The 16,452-nt window shown below is 38.8% G+C and overlaps 1 protein-coding gene across 1 annotated transcript in view; it reads right to left on the bottom strand.

Annotated features, from left to right (window-relative positions):
• LOC127442289 (probable cationic amino acid transporter) overlaps positions 1–8,566 on the bottom strand; it is a 56,406-nt gene extending 47,840 nt beyond the window's left edge. Inside the window, exon 1 of the mRNA XM_051700196.1 lies at positions 8,283–8,566. The gene's annotated coding sequence lies outside the window, so the exon portion shown is untranslated. The remainder of the gene's footprint in view (positions 1–8,282) is intronic.
• Positions 8,567–16,452: the final 7,886 nt, after the last annotated feature.

Raw genomic sequence — 16,452 nt, 5'->3', positions numbered from 1 at the left:
GTGATGAAAGAAATAAAAGCTAAAAAAATCATTCTCTCTACTATTCTGACATTTCAGATTCTTCTTTTTTTTTGTGTGTGTGTGTGTATTTTCTCCCATTTTCTCCCCAATTTGACATGCCCAATTCCCAATGCACTCTAGGTCCTTGTGGTGGTTTGGTGACTTGCCTCAATCTGGGTGGCAGTGGATGAATCTCAGTTGCCTCCATGTCTGAGACAGTCAATCTGCATATCTTATCACGTGGCTTGTTGAGCGTGTTACTGCGGAGACCTAGCATGTGTGGAGGCTTCACACTATTCTCCGCGGCATCCACACACAACTCACCACGTGCCCCACCGAGAGCAAGAACCACATTATAGCGACCACGAGGAGGTTAACCCAACATGACTCTGCCACCCTAGCAACCAGGCCAATTAGTTGCTTAGGAAGCCTGACTGGAGTCACTCAGCACGCCCTGGATTTGAACTTGTGACTCCAGGTGTGGTAGTCAGCATCTTTACTTGCTGAGCTACCCAGGCCCCCCAACATTTCACATTTTTAAAATAGTGATCCTAACTGACCTAAGACAGGGAATGTTTTCTATGATTAAATGTCAGGAATTGTGAATAACTGAGTTTAAATGTATTTGGCTAAGGTGTATGTAAACTTCTGACTTCAACTGTAGCTATCAGTTAGTTATAGCAACAATATGGTTATTAGCAAACAATGACATATGCATGGTCAGAAGTTGTTAACAGCAAAGACTCCCACAAGGCACCCTCTATTCTCCTTATATTATCAGTCTTTTATATGATTAACTTAATGACTCAAAAGTACCACGTGGCAATAGAAAATGGTTAATAAATTGTAACATACTGCATGTTGCCATGCAATTTCCTCTATAAATACTGCATTTTAAAGACTCTAGTCAGACAATCCATTTTGTTGGGTCTGTCTGATGAGATTATGACACTAAACACAACAAGCTTGGAATGCATGAGTAGTTTCTCCTCAGTTGCCCAGATTGTGTTATGTCTCCTGCTCACTACCATTAACCATGCAGTGCTGTATGTGGTAGTAACTGACGGAAAGCCTTTAATTGAATTACAGTATGCTCACAAACAGAATAAGCGACAATTGTGGTGAGGTGGAGCATGTAGGAGATCAGCCCATTGAGAAAACAAGTGAGTCATGTACAACTCATGAGTCAGAGTTAAAAAGGCAAATTGCAGGCATGTGCCTTTTCAGGTGCCCACCCAAACTAGAACTGATACACTGACATGTGCATCAGTTTCAGTTTATTAAGACACATGTTTTAAGACCACTTTACCCCACCACCAATTAATTTGAATGCAATCATTATTCTGTTCTGCTTCATTTGTATTTATTTAAATGTAGTTAATTGCAATGGTCTTATTTGTCTGTGCAGTTTCAAGACATGGTAGCATCCAACAATAAATAGTTCTTGGTCAGGGGCATAGCATCAAATTTTGGGCCCCCAGGCACAGAACTAGGGCCCCCTGACCAATTTGGGTTTGTGGTGGGGATAATATAAAGTATAAAGATTTTAGACGGATATTTAACAGTGCTAATTCATAACTTTTTATGTTCAAACGCAAATATTATTTGGATCAAGCAATACATTATTAAAAATATATATTCAAAGTAGGGCTGCAACTAACTATTATATTGATAATCGACTAATCTAACAATTATTAGAAAGATTATTCGACTATTCGGGCGATTATTGCAATGGTTAATCATTAGATTTTAACTGACTATTCAGCTTGTGCCTGGACTAAAAAGGTTGTATTGAATGTGCTTGCTAAAAATAAAGAGGACAAAATCATCTTTTAAAAATACCTCTAAATAATATTCACTGAATTAAAGGGGGGGAAAAAATACTTTTTATTAAGTTTAATTCAGCAAAAAACATTCACTGCAAAAAATCCTATTGTTATCAAGTGTTTTTATCTTGTTTTCCATTTAAAATTGTCTAAAAATACATTTTCTCGAAAAGCAGCATATAATATATTTAAACTTGCTTTATGAAACAAATATAAGTATTTTGTATATGAGTGCATTTTTTCACTTGGTTATACTTCTGCGAGTGCAGTAAAGGCAAAATATACTTATATTCAAGATCAATTCTCTAAAAGTAAGTCTAAATATATTTTAAGCTGCTTCTCAGGTGAATGCATCTTTTTTTTAATAATTTTTAGAAATGATAAAATATTTGTATTTTTAATATATTCAACATTCTCAGATAACAATTTTTTCTTCTGCAGTACAGCTGCTAAAATAAATGTATGTTGTTTTAAAGGTGTTTTAGATATTTATATTGGAAAACAAGCCAAAACAAAAACAAATCAAAAACGTATTTTGTTGCAGTGTATAATGGGGTGAAGACTACACTCTCTCACCTTTCTGTTCACTTCAATCCATCTTTAACTCACAAAAAAACTAACTATCTCTTATTAATAAAGCTGCGTATTGCTAATTTTCTTCATGATAAGAAATGCACAGTGACATATATTATGATTCAATAAGTCACGAGCCATCACATTATTATCTAGCTGCAGCAAGCGCATGTGAGGGGGACGAGTGTCCCTGCGACAGAGTGTACATCAGTCAGATGCAGTTTCAGTCTCTCCCCCTTAGATCGGGACACTTAGTTTGCGCAACTCATAAAAGAGGCACTGACTGCACAGAGAAATGCCAGTTTCGGAGTTTGTAGTTATTTACATGACCTGCTTCTTTATTATTTTAAAGACGCTCGACACGCAAGTTTTGCTCCAGTGGAGCGGCAGCTCCAGCTCCGCTTGTTCCACAACGAAAGTGCTTCTGTATTTACTTATTTGGTATTTTTGTATAATTGCCTCATACTTTGCGATCTACATCGCCTGAAGCTGTGAAAGTTTAGAGTGCATCTGGACTGTGAGCTGTATTTTCTTCCTCTCCTCCGTCAGGCATGAGCTGCTGTGCTGCTCTTGTGTGCAATCATTAGAGTTTCATATGATCTCATGTTATGTTAAATTACATCAGATGACTATTCGACAACAAAATGCGTTGCCGACAATTTTGTATTGTCGGTGTTGTCGATAACGTCGACTAATCGTTTCAGCCCTAATTCAAAGCCTCCTAACAAAATAAATCATAGATGTATACAGGTGCATCTCAATAAATTAGAATGTCGTGGAAAAGTTCATTTATTTCAGTAACTCAACTCAAATTGTGAAACTCGTGTATTAAATAAATTCAATGCACACAGACTGAAGTAGTTTAAGTCTTTGGTTCTTTTAATTGTGATGATTTTGGCTCACATTTAACAAAAACCCACCAATTCACTATCTCAAAAAATTAGAATACATCATAGGACCAATAAAAAAACATTTTTAGTGAATTGTTGGCCTTCTGGAAAGTATGTTCATTTACTGTATATGTACTCAATACTTGGTAGGGGCTCCTTTTGCTTTAATTACTGCCTCAATTTGGCGTGGCATGGAAGTGATCAGTTTGTGGCACTGCCGAGGTGGTATGGAAGCCCAGGTTTCTTTGACAGTGGCCTTCAGCTCATCTGCATTTTTTGGTCTCTTGTTTCTCATTTTCCTCTTGACAATACCCCATAGATTCTCTATGGGGTTCAGGTCTGGTGAGTTTGCTGGCCAGTCAAGCACAGCAACACCATGGTCATTTAACCAACTTTTGGTGCTTTTGGCAGTGTGGGTAGGTGCCAAATCCTGCTGGAAAATGAAATCAGCATCTTTAAAAAGCTGGTCAGCAGAAGGAAGCATGAAGTGCTCCAAAATGTCTTGGTAAACGGGTGCAGTGACTTTGGTTTTCAAAAAACACAATGGACCAACACCAGCAGATGACATTGCACCCCAAATCATCACAGACTGTGGAAACTTAACACTGGACTTCAAGCAACTTGGGCTATGAGCTTCTCCACCCTTCCTCCAGACTCTAGGACCTTGGTTTCCAAATGAAATACAAAACTTGCTCTCATCTGAAAAGAGGACTTTGGACCACTGGCAACAGTCCAGTTCTTCTTCTCCTTAGCCCAGGTAAGACGCCTCTGATGTTGTCTGTGGTTCAGGAGTGGCTTAACAAGAGGAATACGACAACTGTAGCCAAATTCCTTGACACGTCTGTGTGTGGTGGCTCTTGATGCCTTGACCCCAGCCTCAGTCCATTCCTTGTGAAGTTCACCCAAATTCTTGAATCGATTTTGCTTGACAATCCTCATAAGGCTGCGGTTCTCTCGGTTGGTTGTGCATCTTTTTCTTCCACACTTTTTCCTTCCACTCAACTTTCTGTTAACATGCTTGGATACAGCACTCTGTGAACAGCCAGCTTCTTTGGCAATGAATGTTTGTGGCTTACCCTCCTTGTGAAGGGTGTCAATGATTGTCTTCTGGACAACTGTCAAATCAGCAGACTTCCCCATGATTGTGTAGCCTAGTGAACCAAACTGAGAGACCATTTTGAAGGCTCAGGAAACCTTTGCAGGTGTATTGAGTTGATTAGCTGACTGGCATGTCACCATATTCTAATTTTTTGAGATAGTGAATTGGTGGGCTTTTGTTAAATGTGAGCCAAAATCATCACAATTAAAAGAACCAAAGACTTAAACTACTTCAGTCTGTGTGCATTGAATTTATTTAATTCACAAGTTTCACAATTTGAGTTGAATTACTGAAATAAATGAACTTTTCCATGACATTCTAATTTATTGAGATGCACCTGTACATTTATGAGTTTTCTTGTTGGTAACGTCACCATAACATTCTGAAATGAGAAGAGTGCCAGGTTTTTTTAGTCTATCCTGAGACATTTCTGCTCTCAGGTAGTTTTAGAAAGTCTTAACTTGCTAACTAATATTTTGGTTACAATGTCCATTTAACTTAAATATAAAATAAATTATTTCTCTGCTCATTCTGTTAATTAAAAAGGGACCTTCTAACCTTCTAGGTAACCCTTCTAGATACAATTTGAAAATATTAACTTTACAGATTATACTTTGTCAGTTTTTCATCATATTGGTTGCATTTTAGCTTTTGAAAAAGTGTCAAATTCATTATATTCCATCAATAAATGTAAAACTTTAAAACTTCCTTTATTATATTTTTATATATTTGTTACATGTTTATGATTAACATGCATAAATTGTTCTGTTTACAATGATTTACACTGATACTCAGAAAACATGCTAAATCAGTAATGTCTCTTTAAATAGAAAACAGCATCTGAGCGCAACGACAGGTTATACTGTTCCTCACATATTCTTTTGGTGCTTAATGTGAGGAAAATTTCACATGTATCTCATGGAGTTCTGGAAAAATATAACATTTAGGCATCATAGATAAACATCTGATGGTAAATTTTGCACTGAAGTAAAATATGTTTATACAGTAGATGCATGAGGCAGATGTTGACAGTTTGATTTGAATTGTGCACATCACTTTATTTAGCAAGCATCTGATTGTTGTTCACTGTTTAATGAAAATCATGTAATGATGCAGTAATAATGTTCCCAACCACCTTGTGAATATTTCCGTTTTATTTTGCTTACAAGTAAAGTGTGACAACTGTTTCACAAATCGCATGCCCGAAGCCGAGATCCTTAGCCGAAGCAGCGCGTGAGTCTGAGCTCCACCCCGTCAGGCCTTCAGAATTTCCACAGAATCCCTCAACAGTGTAAGTGAATAGGCATCTGAAGTCAGACTGTCAGATTCATCAGCCAATCAGATTGATTTATTTGTTCTTGTGGGTGTGGTTTTTAGGATATGTCCCAGTCCAGGCCTTCTAGCTGGCCTTGAGTGACGAGATCACGCTTTAAGTGATGAACGTAATTTGAAAAAGAAGAGCGCGAGATCTTGCTGACGAGTCGACTGTCATCACTGCTGGTATTGCTGTTGAGAAAGAGATCCTTATGGATTTAAAAACCTGAGATGTTCTGCATGATCATGCAATTTATTAATTAAACAGGTAATTAGGACTGATTTTCACTTCAAGCAAATTGGTAAGTGCTTTTTGCATTGTTATAGCAACATCAGGAGTTTTCTAAGTGTAAATTAGGCTGCTTGAGCATTCAGTGTCGGATCAAGTTTTGAAAAGTATCCGTGTACCCTGACGAAACAAAATTTATTGCAAGCAAAATTTAAATCACAAATATTATTAGAGAGCTTTTTCTTAATATTAGACCTCCTTGGTTCTGGCTTTCGTGCGTGGACGTGTTTTTAAAATGTCAGTTGGTATTATTAGTTGACTGCCATCTAATGTATGATAGGCATACGGTGTCTTATTCATTGTGAAACTGTGTTTTCTTAATGGCATGAATCGCACTGAAGGCCTAGACTTAAAATGGACGGGTCGCGGCTGTTGACATGAATATCAAACAAATATTCACCTACAGCTACATTGACAGGTATGGCTCACATTTCTTCTGTAAAAAGCTCTGCTTTTTCTGTTGAATGCACATTTTGGATTCATTTCTGTAGATACATTAATGGAGTAAGCAAATGACATCATGACGTGTCCTCAGTTTGGACTGTGCCACTGATGTACAGACCACTTTCACTTTTGCTGAGGGGGTGTGGGGGTCGCTAACATGGGAGGAGACAAGGCAGATTATATGTGAATGCCCCATTTTTACAGGTGGAAAACAGAGTCTTGCGATGTTTTATTCCAACCAATAGCATGTTATTACTATATATCTATATAACAAATGATAGTATGATGTAATATCAATGAAGCCATTCTGTGGGCCCCCCTCCAGTGAGGGCCCCTGTTACTCAGGTCCATCATTACCCACGGTCCGACGCCCCTGTTCTTGGTTAATTAAGACCTTGTTTTACAGAGATGCAGTCTATTTAACTGTTTAAAGATCAATAAGACACACAATTACCAATGATCAGACCACTTCTAAGGAGGTGACAGACATTAACGCCCCTACAACTAATTCCTACCAAGGAAGAGAGAGAAACGAAAGGCTTAAAGGGATAGTTCACCCAAAATAGGAAAATTCTCTAATCATTTACTCACCCTCATGCCATCCCAGATGTGTATGACTTTCTTTCTTCTGCTGAACACAAATGAAGATTTTTAGAAGAATATTTCACCCCCTCCTGCCTTGTGCCACACCCCCTACAAGATGCCGCCCTGGGCAACTGCCCATGTCACCCATGACTTAATCCGCCACTGCACATCCGGGATGGCATGAAAGTGAGTAAATGATGAGAGAATTTTCATTTTTGGTTGAATACTTGGATTAAGCATGGGAAATATATTCTCCACTTGACAACTATTTTTAAAGTGGTAGCCTACTATTACAGTAACAGCAACTTCATTACATATTAAAAAGAATGTGTATATTTCAGCACCATGGTCAGCGCTGGTAGAAAATAAGACGGCAACAGCGGGACTCGCCGCTGCATTTTCTATGCCTGGTTATAAACAAAGGTGCATCCATGAGTAACTGCCAACATGTCACTGCAGATTAACCTCGATTCAATCCCTACAGCTCCTACTATAAAACTGCGCTCGGCAACAAATATATGTACAGGCCGTGTGATCAAATGAGGGCATATCCAGAAACAATCATTAATAATTTAGATATGCCATTTTTCCTTCTATTGAGGAAATGGGAATGAAAGGGCAGGTACACATGCACTTAATAGCCATCTCGTGCCGCCCCTCCCGTGAACACGAACCGGTTGATATTAAAATGCGATCACATTTCTTTTTCAGTCGTCTTTGTGTATGTGGAAAATCACTTTTATCCAACACTAAGAGTATACATTAGTTTAAAACAAAGTTAAATAGCATATCACAAGAGTAATAATTTATTAATTGCTGGCCCATTTTTTTTATTTTTTTTAAAGCATGCGCCTTTACATTGTTTCTTTCTGGCTGAGAACTGTCATTATTTCGTGTTCGGTTCTAAGGGGCCATTTAGACCGAACTCGTTTTTCGCTAACAAATAAAAAATAATAAAATTAAATCGCAAAGCAATTAATAGAACAATATTACCGAAAGTTGAAGTTCTTATTAACTTGACACGGCGTCGAAAAAAAAAAAAAAGCGCGATCCCCTGAAAAAATAGCGAGACGCGGAGTAACGGTCAAAAACGTCCGTCAAGTGCATGTTTACATTTGAAACAATTGAAAAACCACGCGCAAGGACGCAAAAACGCGTTCGGTGTGAACGGCCCCTAACTCCGGCTTAAATACTCTGGCAGAACATAGTGTACATTGCCTGAACTTTGGCTGACTCGGTGTCTGGCTTTGGTCATCGCTTACCTTCCAGGGTGCCCGCTGTCCAGCTGTGCCGATGCTGATGTGCTGAGCTACGGTTCACAGCAGAGTGTTACGGTTTTGTAGTCCAAAGGCAAGTGGTATCCAAGCAGGACGCACTTCCGTTTGCGTATCATAAAATGTACACAGTGTACACTAACGATGATTTTTCATGAGCCAAAGAAGACCAGTCGGCGAAATCATTTCATTTTATCATTTTACGGATTAAGGTCGTCGTAGGGAGGGATGCTTCATCACTGCCTCGAGCACGCACAGTGAGGGGACATACACTCGTGTAGTAACGTAGGGGTTAAATTATTCAGACGCTTTCTCCACGTGATGAGGGACAAAATTCATTATTTATTATCACTGTCTACGTCAATGAGGTTATGATATCGTTGCGCGAGGAGATTTCGCCCCTTTTGCGACACCAAAAATTAATGATCCGTCATCATACATCTTTCATAAAGATGCGCAGGAAATAGGAAGCATACATGCTGCATCTATTGTCAAGGTGCAAAATCCGGGATATGAAAAGTGACGTATGTGGTGAACATGCGTGATAAATGTTGCACATCAGACTCGACCAACATCTGCTGCTACCACCACCACCAGAAATAAAAGGCTTTATTGCTCATGATGGTGATATATTGAGCACATCTAGCCTACCATCCACTGTTTATTAAACCCATTCACTATTAATAACAATCAGTTCAATTTACATGCATATGAATCATGCAGTTTGACACCCTGAGTAATATTCAGTGGCTGGGTATGCCACTGAATTTATTGCTCAATAACAGACATGAGTTACCCTTAAGCAGGGATTTAAATACATGGCCTCATATTCCTTTAGCTGTTGCCCATTTTCTTTTAGTGAAAATGTCAATTCCCCTGCAGGTCTCAAGCCATGTGTGTGTGATGAGTCTTTTTCTGCAGAGAATCTCTTATCAAATCTGTGCTCTCAAACAGGCTAAAGAGCCTGAGGCATGGGCGGAGCTAGGGGGTGGCCAGGGGTGGCCATGGCCACTATGGAATGAAGCCTGGCCACCCCATTGGCCACCCCACTCACAATTGCCATTTTGGCCATTTGGGCACAATTTAGTTAGTCTTTCTACACCAACAACCTGGCCTGAGAACTCTGACCTTGGCTCAAAACTTTCTACCCAGATCTTGCATGCGGTCACAAAAGATTTTGGCTGAGGGGATCTCAAAATTGTTTGGGTGAAGCATTCCTGAATAAATGTTATGTCAGGTAGCCTAAAAAATGTAGTTCATATGGTAACATCTAAATTAAAAGTCAAAAATATGATTTAACCATAGAATGCATACAGTTTGTTTGGTCAAAAATCGCACGGGCATCTATTTGACTATATATATATATATATATAGTATATATACTGTATATATATATATATATATATATATATATATATATATATATATATATATATATATAGTATAAATACTGTATATATATATATATATATATATATATATATTTTTTTTTTTTTTTTTTTACATGAAGTGGTCTTTTCATCTGCAGCTCTGGGTATTCCTTAATTAATTTTTCTTTCAGTATGTAAACCAACTTTTTTAACATTTAGTTTAATATTGTTTAAATTATAAGAGTTTGCATCACTACTCCTAGAATGCATACTGTATGTGGATCCTACATGACCCTTATGTATTTACTATGGTATTCAATGCATTTAACACATGGTATTACTCTTATAATACATTGACTGTTTTCAGTTTCCATTTGATATGTAATTAAATATATGTAAAATACCATGTTCACATTCATGTTTATGTGTTGTATGCAAATATAGCAAGTGCTTTTATACAAAGTACATGATATTATATACAGTACATTACAGGGACAGTCCCCATATAGCAAACTAAGGTTAGATGCCTTGTTCACAGCAAGGGCAAAAATGTAATAGCTCCTGGACCACTTAGTGTATTTTAATCTGCAACTTTTGTTTATTCAGTACGCCTCATCACTCAATATAAAATATAGTGTCATACAGCAATTTAGAGTACATAAGATTGTCATTTTACAAGTTTATAATTAAACTAGGTAACACTTTACAATAAGGTTCCATTTGTTAACATTAGTTAACAACATTAGTTAACATGAACTAACAATGAACAATAATTTATAAACATTTAGTTAGTTAAATTCAACATACATTAATACATTTTTAAAATCAAAAGAACTAGCATGAACTAACATTGAAGAATAGTATTTTTATTCACTAACATTAACAAAGATTAATAAATGATGTAAAATATATATATTGCTAATTGTTTGTTCATGATACCTAATGCATTAACTAATGTTAACAAATGGGACCTAACTGTAGTGTTACATTAAATGTTTAGTAAAAAATAAATACAAATAAAAACATTTTATCCTAGTCCATTGTATTTATATGCATGTGTTTGAGTGGGTTAGGATGTTTGAGACATTTCATGTTTAACCACCATGAAATTGCCCATATTTCTGTTATACAACCTTTTTTACACTGTCACCCAAGTCCTACATGAACTTCATTTTCAATGTGTGTGAAACTCTTCAGAATTTAACAAATCAACCATTTTAAAGACAATTCCATGTTACCACTTTGTTGCACGATGTGAAGAAAGGTAAGTTGTCAACAGGATTATGAAAATGTTATCACATCTGCATTGATGGGAAAATATCTTCCATCCCTCTGTTGTTCAATATCTATGTCCATCTCTGCCTTCGTCTGCCTCTACAAGTTCCATCCTCCCACATGAATGTCAGAACTCTCAAAAATCTATCACTTCCAAATCTACTGAACTGTCAGTTTCTGTTCTGCCACATCATATTTACTCATACAGACATGACAGTTCCCAAGCCCATAACACAGCCACAGGCACCTGTTTCAGAACATTTATGTTTCTGAGCCTCCCTCCTGTCATTATGAGGAAGCTGAACTGATCATTATGATCTTGCTGCTAATTAGAAAACATTCAGATGTCACCTGTGGCCTGCTTCTCTTTGAGGACACACTCGCCTCAGGATTGCCACCCATAAGCCTGCTCGTTATCATTAGTGGATAGACCTGATTGCTCTAATGGTGCTAGGCACATCTGCACTGAGGGCTTTTAATGCCAAGCCTCCTATAATGCTAGACGAAAAGAAATCTGACTATGCATACAGTTGGGGGATATGCCAACCAGGAGAAATCACCGACCTTTTAAAAAGGTGATGGAGCCATAGTGCGCAGATCCTTTCCCAGCCCAAAGTATGATGGTCTGTTCATTATTGGGAGAAACCATTATGGACACTTTGCATGTCTAAGGAATTGCTTGGCTTAATTTCCTTTGTCTAAAAACAGAAAGACCGTGTTTTGTTGCTCTTGACTCCTTTTGTATTGTGCAAGGTTTGTCTTTTATGAGTTTGAAATACAATTCCCTATCTGTCACTCACTTGACGTTGTGTCGATGTAGTGACACTAGGGGTCACTCTTGGGAGCCCCAAACACCTCTGCTTTTTGAAAAAAGGCCAATGGGAATTGGCGAATGGAATTTGCATGCCACTCCCCCGGACATACGGGTATAAAAGGAGCTGGTATGCAACCACTCATTCAGATTTTCTCTTCGGAGACGAGCGGTTGCATTCTGTGCACTGAATTCAATTCTCCCAACCAATCACCTCAAACTGCTGGATTTTATGGCGCACTTCAGCGGCTTCTCCTCCTCTGCACCCGTGGAGTGCAGAGAATGCCCCTGGGTGCTTCGGCAGAACAAAAAAAAGAGAGTTTATTCTAATAGAGTATATTTTCAATTCTAAAAGAGTGGCACACACGGAACGTCTTTTTAAAGATGCCTTCCCGCTTGTGTGTTATTCCTGGTTGCGGTTCATTATCTCTCCACTTCTGACGGCCACGATCGCTGTCTTTCGTGTCTGGGCACTGCCCACGCGGAGACTTCGTTCGTGGATGGGTCTTGTCCTAATTGCGAGAACATGACCATGGCAACATTGCGGTCACGGCTTGCCTTCGTAAGAAAGCAAGCCACCCCAGCGGCTCCCCGCCTCTGTACTTCTACCGACGGGTATGAGGCCGCGTCGGTTAGCACTGGGGGCGATTTGGGGACTCCAATGGGACCACCTCCGCCGGGTAACCCCCCACGGACCTCCTATTCCTCAGCACGCTCGCTTGCCCCGGTTGGGCTCTCAGATGAGACCGCCGGCTCATCTCAGGGCGAGTTCGACCTCTTATTCAGGTCCCGGGATGATGATGAGCTATAGAGCGCAGCATCGGAGCGCGGGCTCGTCCACTCTGACGCGGAGGCTTCGGCTGGGCTTCCCCCTTCGGGTGTGAACCCTCCACTCTCCCCTGAACCCTCACGGCTCAATGATTGGTTCCTGGGCCAAACTGGGATAGGAGAAAGATCTTCTGTTGAAATGTAAAATTACACACATCAGCTTTAAAATGATCTGAAATTGAGCATTTGCTAGCTTTGTTCCTATGCAATCCATTACAAAACAAAAACCTCTGCACTCTGAGAATAGCAGCTGACTTGAGTTGTCCTGGCTTATTTCCACAGCCACTGGCCAAGAATTTGCTACTGCATTGATTTTGCATACTATAAATCTGTCCACCTCTGTTTCTAGGCACCAGCCCTGAGTGGTGCATTGCAATTCTGCCATGAGGGGCTTCAGGGATTCAGCAGAAGCCAAATCAGAGAAGCTGGGTGTGTAATGAAGAGATTAAAGCCATAGTCTACTCATTCTTCCATTCTGTCCCAATACTACAGTCAGCCATGCAAAAGGGAGTGTACCAACATTGACACATTTCTTAATTTGTCTGGGAACTATATACATTTCTTGTAAACATGAGAAGTTCACCTGTACTGTTTTTAAAGTTTTAAAGACTTTTATTTAATCACTGTTTTCTGAACTTCAACCACTCTGCAGACTTTCTTCATTTCTTTCTACATTTATCCATCTACTTCAGGCCGATATCACTGGGGATCTCTTTGTGGAGAAGAGCTTTGTGCTGTTTCTATCTTGGTGCCAAGAGAAAGTTCTACAATGCTGCTGTGATTGGATCGCTCTTTTTCATCAGTCATCCAGAGGGAGGTCCAAGTCCTATCAGTAAAACAGGGCACCATCTGGTGCCCAATTCATCCAGACTGAACTGGGAGGGGGAGCTCATAAGGATGGCTAATTAATGGGAATGATGTAATGGGCAAACTGTCAGAAAGGCAATGATAAGTCCCATCCTTTGATCAATACAAATCAGCCATTCATGTATTTACAGTACATTAAAGGATTTGTCGGCTTGACAAAGCCAACATACTGGTTTAGGTTTTTTCTGAAATAACCCAAGACCAAAGTTATCAATTGTAACTCCTGTTCTGGAAGTGTAAATGTCTTTTCCAACTGATCTTACTGTCAGTTTACATGTAGCAGACAACTGAAAATCCCCAAAAATCCCATAGATGGAATGTTCAAATGGGCAAAGACTATTCAAACTCCAAATGCCAAAAAATTCAAACAAACCCAAAGAAAGTCTTTAATCTGCTTTAAGTTACTATCTCTCTCTCCCTCTCTCTCAAATTTCTATCTATCTATCTATCTATCTATCTATCTATCTATCTATCTATCTATCTATCTATATATCTATCTATCTATCTATCTATCTATCTGTCTATCTGTCTATCTGTCTGTCTATCTGTAATGTCTACGGGCAGTCTGTTCAAGCCACATACACTCACTGAGCACTTTAATTAGGAACACTACACTTATACTGGGTTGGACCTCTCTTTGCTCTCAGAACAGCCTCAATTTTTCGTGGCATGGATTCCACAATATGTTGGAAACATTCCTTTGAGATTCTGGTCCATGCAGCCATTAGAAGATGGGTAAATTGTCGCCATGAGGGGATGCACATGGTCAGCAACAATACTCAAATAGGCTATGGCATTCAAGCAATGATTGATTGGTATTAACAGGCCCAAAGTGTGCCAAGAAAACATTCCCCACACCATTACACCATCGCCACCAGCCTGGACTTTTGACACAAGGCAAGTTGGGTCCAAGGATTAATGTTAATGGCACCAAATTCTGACCCTACCATCTGTGTGCCTCAGCAGAAATCGCGATTCATCAGACCAGGCTACATGTTTTCAGTCTTCAACTGTCCTGTTGTGGTCAGCCTGTGCCCACTGCAACCTCAGCTTTCTGTTCTTGGCTGACAGAATTTGCTGTTGTAGCCCATCCGCCTCAAGGTTTGACATGTTGTGCATTCTGAGATGCTATTCTGCTCACTACAATTGTACAGAGTGGTTATCTGAGTTACCGTAGCCTTTCTGTCAGCTCAAACCAGTCTGGCCATTCTCTGTTGACCTCTCTCATCAACAGGGAATTTCCGTCTGCTGACCTGCCGCTCACCTTATTTTTTTGTTTGTTTTTGGCACCATTCTCTAAACTCTAGAGACTGTTGTTTGTAAAAATCTCAGGAGATCAGCAGTTACAGAAATACTCAAACTAGCCTTTCTGGCACCAACAATCATGCCATGGTGGAAATCACAGATATCCAATTTTTTCCCCATTCTGATGGTTGATGTGAACATTAACTTATTCAAAGTAGCTATAGTTTATTTTCAACTCTGCTTCATACATTTTATATAGTTTTTCCAGCAGAAGTGCTTGGCATGGGGCATAAAGGTCGTGGGAAGACACAGTTTGTGTCTGATTATCTCTAAAAAATTAATGTCCTCAAATGTGACTGGTTGAACAGTTTATTGATTTGATATGAGCTCTATAATTTAGGTTTCATAATTCAGTATAGGCATCGATAAATTGTGTCTTGTTGATAGCCTATGGTCAGTGCTAATGCTGTTAAACATTAGTTTCTAGGCATAGGCGAACAAGGAGGCCGCCTAGCGCGCCATCTGCTGGGAGGGCGCCAAAGAGGAGGCAGAAAATTGGTTCTTTAGGGGCAACTTTATTGAGGGAAGTGGCTTTTGAAAGTGGGAATGTTTTGATGAAACCGTTTAATTATGTGTGGCTGATTACTGTAGGCACACTGAAGGCCTTTAGGTGTACTTACGTGGTGGAATCATTACCAAAATGTAAACCCTCGTGAAGAAAAACGTGTACTACAAAATGAATGTAAACAATTGTAATTAGACAGAGAAATTATGTTCTCTCAACCAAATCATCCAGAAATATGTATAACACGCTAACCACATTCACACAAGCATAACACACATTCAGAACACTCTAAATAGATATTACCAGTATAATTTATTTTCCAGTATACTTTCAAGGTATGCCAAAATACTCTGAACAATAAATTACATTTTCTTATTTTTATTAGTCCTTTGAAGTCACATTGAAAAATGTTACAGGCCTCATGTTTGGCTGACTTGGATGAAATAGAATAATAGTGAATATTACCGATGATGCCTGCCAAAATAGGATCAGACTTCAAAGCTAACAGTCAGAATAAGCACAAGCTGTCTGAAGAGGATAATGTCATCTTTTTCTTTCATTCTCTCCCTTTCTCCCCCTATATAGACTTGTTCTTTGTTTTAATTGCTTTCAATTCTTTGGTAAATCCTGATGATCTCAATGCAGTTTCCATAGTAACACTTGCTGCAGTGCATCAATGGCATTGTTGTTACTGTGGGAACAGAGGTCAACTCACCTCAAAAAGAGATACAGTAGTAATTATATGCATGAAACTTAAACCCTTTTATAATCACTTACTGAGGATCCATAAAGACATGCACACACATTTGACTATAGTAGGAAAGGGCTTACATGGAAATTGTATTGGGGAAAATTATGGAGGATTTTAATCAGGTCTTCATCAAATGATTTCTTTGCATACAAAGGCAGTAGCACATTGAGAGAAATCTATTTCTATTTGATCTAACCCTTATAAATTTTGTTGGTGTATCCTAACATAATCAGATTGAATCAGTCATATCAAATAATATTTTGACATAAAACAAATTTTCCAATTAGATGTCACATGAAGCTGATTTTCAATGACAAATCATTTTTATACAGTGTATCAGTGTCAGGAATTAACTATTACATTAAGGGGCAATATTTGAACCCTGGATTTGATTTTCAGGGACAAACAATCTAACCATTTAAAACATACTGTCTCATTCGTTTATG

Source organism: Myxocyprinus asiaticus, chromosome 6 (genome assembly GCF_019703515.2).
Source record: "Myxocyprinus asiaticus isolate MX2 ecotype Aquarium Trade chromosome 6, UBuf_Myxa_2, whole genome shotgun sequence".
NCBI classification, from domain to species: Eukaryota; Metazoa; Chordata; class Actinopteri; order Cypriniformes; family Catostomidae; genus Myxocyprinus; species Myxocyprinus asiaticus.
Note: the sequence above shows the minus strand (reverse complement) of the source record. Positions and strands in the feature narration are given on the sequence as shown.